The 6,219-nt window shown below is 39.7% G+C and overlaps 1 non-coding gene across 1 annotated transcript; it reads left to right on the top strand.

Moving 5' to 3' along the window:
- Positions 1-1,488: 1,488 nt before the first annotated feature.
- LOC124723934 lies at positions 1,489-1,591 on the top strand. The gene has a single exon (XR_007006587.1). It is a non-coding gene; the product is annotated as a U6 spliceosomal RNA (small nuclear RNA).
- Positions 1,592-6,219: the final 4,628 nt, after the last annotated feature.

The raw sequence follows: 6,219 nt of genomic DNA, 5'->3' as shown, positions 1-6,219 counted from the left end.
AAACTGCCTTAGACGACACTGCGAACACCTCGTGGTTTATGCAAGATGGTGCCTGGCCACATCGCACGGCCGACGTCTTTAATTTCCTGAATGAATATTTCGATGATCGTGTGATTGCTTTGGGCTATCCGAAACATACAGGAGGCGGCGTGGATTGGCCTCCCTATTCGCCAGACATGAACCCCTGTGACTTCTTTCTGTGGGGACACTTGAAAGACCTGGTGTACCGCCAGAATCCAGAAACAATTGAACAGCTGAAGCAGTACATCTCATCTGCATGTGAAGCCATTCCGCCAGACACGTTGTCAAAGGTTTCGGGTAGTTTCATTCAGAGACTACGCCATATTATTGCTACGCATGGTGGATATGTGGAAAATATCGTACTATAGAGTTTCCCAGACCGCAGCGCCATCTGTTGTTGAAAATTGTAACTACTGTAATTTCGAAAGTTTGTCTGTCTGAAAATGTACTGTTGTCCCAAGCATATTGCAACAAACGGTGTATTGCTATCGCTGCTCGTTTAGTTTTTATTGCCGTTCCAAATATGCTGGTCACTTTTGAAACACCCTGTACATAGTCACCATTGACGAGCGTTGTTATGATCGAGTCTCGGTCTGACATGATAGTTTGGCTTAGTTAGAGCTATAGATGTTAGACTTTGATACAGAACCATAAAAAATCGTCACTTCTTTTAAATTTCAAACACGTGCACAATTAATTGCTCAGTCAAAGTACAGCGAAGTTGCTGATGATACGACGTTAGTTTTCAAGTTTCCACAGAGGGCTTGCCACTGTATTCACGCTGTTTTTAAGTGGTTAGTTAAACGTCCAGTTTTTGACAAACCTCTCGTATCAGGAACGACGTTTTACAGGTGTGGGAAAACCTTTTAAGAGTAAAAATAATTAGAATTTGTCGTAGAAATTCAGGAATCCATATATTGTCTCTGAATGTTTGTTAATAAAAATATTTAATTTTGCCGAAAGATTGCTGGAGTGAATGACGTGACGGAGTTACTGAACTCAAATTCCAATGACTGAGATAGTGGTTTTGAAATGTCACTTACTGCAATAAAATTCAGTTTACTACCGTTAAGGGCTGTTTCATATCCAATTATCCAGTTCCTAGTATTTACATCTGGACTGATTACCATAAAGAACAGTGTTCTCTTGTGAAATCTATTTTATATAGTGAAACAACTGTACTGCAAAGTGTAGAGAGAACCTGCAACACAGCTACGTTATGTGGGCGGCATGTAGTTCAGGTGAAACGCTTTTCAGATCGTTAGGATACTTTCTGTTATGAGAACACACATAAGTTACACATAGATACAATATGTGCATCAGCATATTGTTTGTGCCGATACTACCACTCAGTTAACGTAGAAAAACTAATTTTAACTATTCGTAACAAAATAAGGATGTAGCATTGCACCTTCAAACTCGCTACGTTACTGTAGTTGTAAGAATATTCGAAAAAACTGCAGTTTACATGGTGTTTTTCCTTGCTTTAATACAGAGATACAGAGAAGATTAGCATGGCTCCAGCACAAGAATGACATGCAAAAAAAAATATGTTGGTAAGTACCTTCTTAGAAGTCCAAAGGTTCGTATTCAGACCTAAATGGGGTGTAGGATTTTGTTCTGGCATTGCTTCTTTCACGCCCGTCAATAATTTGCATATGTGAAAAGAGGCGTGGTTCTAAGCCTGGTTTAAAAGTTTCTACAAAGGATGAAGGCAAGGGCATATCACCTACAGTTGTACCAGACACAGTAGTGCACTTTGATGTTCAAACAAACCTCGGGCTGAGATAGCTTTACAGCTACCTTCAGTGATTATATATGTGTGATTGATTTTAAACTAAGGACTGTTGTAACTATTGAATCTAATCTTTTTTGCTACATGCATGCCTGACTGAGTGGATACGTAACAGGAAGCTAATCAAATTCTGAATTGAAGGAGCTTAACTTTGCCTCCAGCGCCAGAAAAGCAATTTTCGTTATAAAGTTCGTGTGCGGTATTAAGGTTAATTTAGGCAAATAAAGCCAATAATTCGTCTTTATTACCTCAATACCAACCATCTGTATTTCTGCGGAATTCTTGCCAGCTCATTGTTTTGGTCTGCCTCACGTACAGCAGGCGGTAGCCATTTTTGAGGCCAGATTCGAAAGTTTTGTCGCCACAATTGGGCAACAGTGGGTGAATCTCTCCAGCACAATAGCTCAACTCAAATTAAATTTTCCTGCGGCGAGACGTAGAAACCGCGGTGTTGTCTGCTTTAACCACAGTCCCTGGGTACTTATTAGTAGTGTGAGACCTCTGGAATTCTGAGCGTCTTCGTAATATTTATCCTGCTTCCGTAGAGGCCGCACTCCTAGTAAGACTCGGTAGTTAACTATTTAGCAGGTAAATGTTCTTAGTGCGGATGCATCTTCTCAGTATGTACATTCCACATTGCCTACTTTTATGAGAATTCGAGCTGAATATTGACAATTTTAATTTCTTTTGTGACGGAACTTAAATATCCCCCACCCACCTTTCTAAACTTTTTATAAGTTTTATTCTTTTCTAATATTATCACTTGTCCTATTCCTTAGGAGAAACAAGAAAGGTCAATGAATGTTGTTTTATATGCCATTGTTTCTCAGAAAAACATTCCCCTGAATTGAATCTCACCATCGTTTCCGCCGCTGATGTCTCAAATGGCTCTGAGCACTATGGGACTTAACTTCTGAGGTCATGAATCCCCTAGAACTTACAACTACTTAAACCTAACTAACCTAAAGACATCACACACATCCATGCCCGAGGCAGGATTCGAACTTGTGACCGTAGCGGTCTCGCGGTTCCAGACTGTAGCGCCTAGAAGCGCTCAGCCACCCCGACCGGCCGCCGATGTCTCGGAGACACACAGCCACAGTGTACAATTTTATTACGTGAAAGACTACAGACATTCCCAAGCTGCACTTTACTGATGCTAATCATTCATATGATATACATAATCAATTTCGGGACACACACTCCATCACCACTCGAATGTGGGGAAACAATCACGAGCTTATGAAATCCAGAGTGATGTATTTGATAAAGAGATTTCTAGTATGTCTCACCGCCTCTGTCATACATGGAACCTAAGCAATGGAACCTTCAGCATAAGAATAATCTCCAGGATACTTCAATGTCTTTTGTCATATGGAATGATATTGTCAACCAAACCTGTGCACTCGCAATGAGTAATCTCAGTCCAGAAAATATTTCAGATGACTGCGACTGCGCTCGATAGAACCAAGAATTTAACGAGTGTCCTGCGCTGTGTATCTTCCTTTGATATCGTATAATTGGCTTCGTTTCCTGCTACCATTGCTCGGCTCACTTGGGGTGCCGCCATCTATCTCCCGTTCTCACTGTCCTCTCTTAACTATCTGTTTCTACTATGGACTCCTTTAGACGGATGCCGCATCTGTACACATAATGATTTCTGTCCCGTATCTTAAACTCGTGAACAATATTCACATTTTGCCTCTGTCATTCTTTCAGAACAATAAAAACTATCTCCCAAAATAGCCGTGAGTGAGTGGTTACGATGTCTACACAGTGCTGGTACGCCATTCAGACTTATTGCCGTATAATATTATCATTTACAAAAAGTAACTTACGTTAAAACAATTTCCCTATTTTTGGACCCTTCCCGTGTATAGATACATTATAAGAAAAAGTAACTTTTAAGGAGTTAACAGAAACATTATCACAAACTGTTTGTTTCATACACAAAAGATCAGTACCTAACCGACTACATAAATGTTTTTGTTGCAGTAGCAATGAAACTCTAGAAAAATGGCAGGAATTTTTAATATTACGGAAAAAAGTCGAAGAGAAAAAACAGATATACGATATGAACCGGCTAAAAGAAGTTGAACAAGTGTTCAACAACAACAACAACAACACCAGAAGCTATTACAAAATTTGTAGTGAACATAAAAAGATATCAGCCACATAAGCGAGTTTTTGTCACCCTGACAGATCACTGAAACCAACTCCAGAAATAAGTGTCAAACTTTAGCAAAGTATTTTCACTCACTTATCCGCTGCGAGCCCCCGATAGAACCACAAGACTTTGAACAACCCCAATCCAATCCAGATTCAAAAACACCACGTCCTCAGGAATTAAGGAAGATAATCAACTCTTTGAAAAACAATAAGTCTCTGGGAAATATGGAATCATAGCAGAAATATGGAAATTAAAGGACAGTAATCGCACACAAGCAGCTCACAGACTTATTTAAAATGTTTTGGAAACAGAACAAGTACCTGCGGAGTGGAAAAGTGCATTTATTCATCCTCATCACAGAATACGAGATAAAACTGATCCAAATAATTACACTGCTTCCTGTAGTACACAAAATTATTTCAAAAGTCTTGTTAATCCGGCTACAAGAACAGGCGTACCCTTAAATAGGAGAGTATTAGGCAGGGTTTCGCAAAGGTCAATCTTGTATATAACACATATGGAATATAAAGTTAATTTTACAAATAAGAAGGTGTAGAAACGCTGTGGCACCGGTTCTCGACTATAAAAAGTTTTATGATTCAATAGATAGGCAAACATTTTTCCATACATTAGAGTAAATGAAGACTGACATGTAAGCAAGGCCAGTTATATAACAGGAATTAAGAAGTATAACTCCGCAGTTAATTTCATGCCAGAGACGTCAAAAGCATCTCATACTAATACCGCTGTTAAGCAAGAAGATGGACTCTCCCCCTTCTATTTAACATGGTTCAGGAAAAATTTGTAAGGATATGGGTAAGGATATAAAAGGAATTCAACACGAGATTGAAATGACTCTGAGCACTATGGGACTTAACATCTGTGGTCATCAGTCCCCTAGAACTTAGAACTATTTAAACCTAACTAAACTAAGGACATCACACACATCCATGCCCGAGAGTAAAAAAGAGCAGGGAATCAGAGAGAAGAAACTACATGAAAACTCGCAGAAAATTGGCTTACAGATTTCCTATGAGATAACTCAGTGGAAAAAAAGCAAGTCTGTATCTCCCCGTTACAAATCGGTACAGGAAATTGGCACAAGTTACGCACTTCAGATATCTGGGAGAGATCATCCAACACCACGATTTAAAACAATAGCCAATCAAGAAAGAATCTCTGAACTACGAAAAGCATGTAAGCTCACTAGGAATCACTACAAGAAAATATATATTCGTGTCAACGCAGAACTAAGGCATTACAGTACAGTAGTTGTACCAGAAGCACTCTACGCTGCAGAAACTACAGTGAATCACGGTCATACGAAAATAAGAGAACTGAAGAGGAGGAAACAAATATTCTAAGGTAAATATTCAGACCAGCTGGTCGTGAAGGAATTTTGATAAAGAGGCTCCAAGAATGATCTACAGACAACAATAACGGACACATTTAGAAGGAGAAGACTGAAATTTTATCGATATATCATCTGGATGATGGGAGCGAACATCCCAAAGATGTTCAGGCTCCATGCGGTTCCTCTTCGTCGAAATGTCTTGGCTCAAATTCGTCTAGGGGTTGAACCGCACGTGTTGCATTACGCGCCCTAAATTAGACACTTGTGACCCTTTGGTTAAATTGTCTGGCTAATGGCAAGTCTGCGAAATACAAAGTTAACATAACATACAAGAACAGTAATAATAATATCAGGAACTAAATTAACGACCCATAAATGATGTAGGCCACGCAGTTGCGATTTGGTTAGAATAATGTTTATTCTGAAAACAAACAATGGCGAAAGTGGTCGTATTTAGTGTTACTGTTACACTCGAGCGCATATCCATTTGACACAGTTCCATCATTCACAATCTCATCGCGAAATACAAGTTACCTACGTTCAGAGACTAAGTCCCGCAATACCACACAACGCGAAATTTTCTAAGTCGTTTCGCTTCCTAGCTGCCTAAAGACCGACTGTCCGCTTTCGCGTCTCAATCCGAACTGAACCCTCTGGTGTCTCCAGCTGAACTCCACGCTTTCGCATCTGCACTAGCACTCCCTCTGACTGTAACCGGCCGTGTTTCCCGCACGCCGAACGTAGTCGATCAACTGACTAGTGCAGTTCCCTTTTACAGCTTTTTCTACATCATTTTACATTTTAACGTATTTAAATAATCAAGGCTTGGGTACTTTCACGTTCTAAATAAAGTAACAATATTATCCATTACGTAACAAA

The sequence above is a fragment of the Schistocerca piceifrons genome, chromosome X, assembly GCF_021461385.2.
Source record: "Schistocerca piceifrons isolate TAMUIC-IGC-003096 chromosome X, iqSchPice1.1, whole genome shotgun sequence".
Classification (NCBI taxonomy): domain Eukaryota; kingdom Metazoa; phylum Arthropoda; class Insecta; order Orthoptera; family Acrididae; genus Schistocerca; species Schistocerca piceifrons.
The sequence above is the reverse complement of the archived record's forward strand: the minus strand, read 5'-3'. Positions and strand labels throughout refer to the sequence as shown.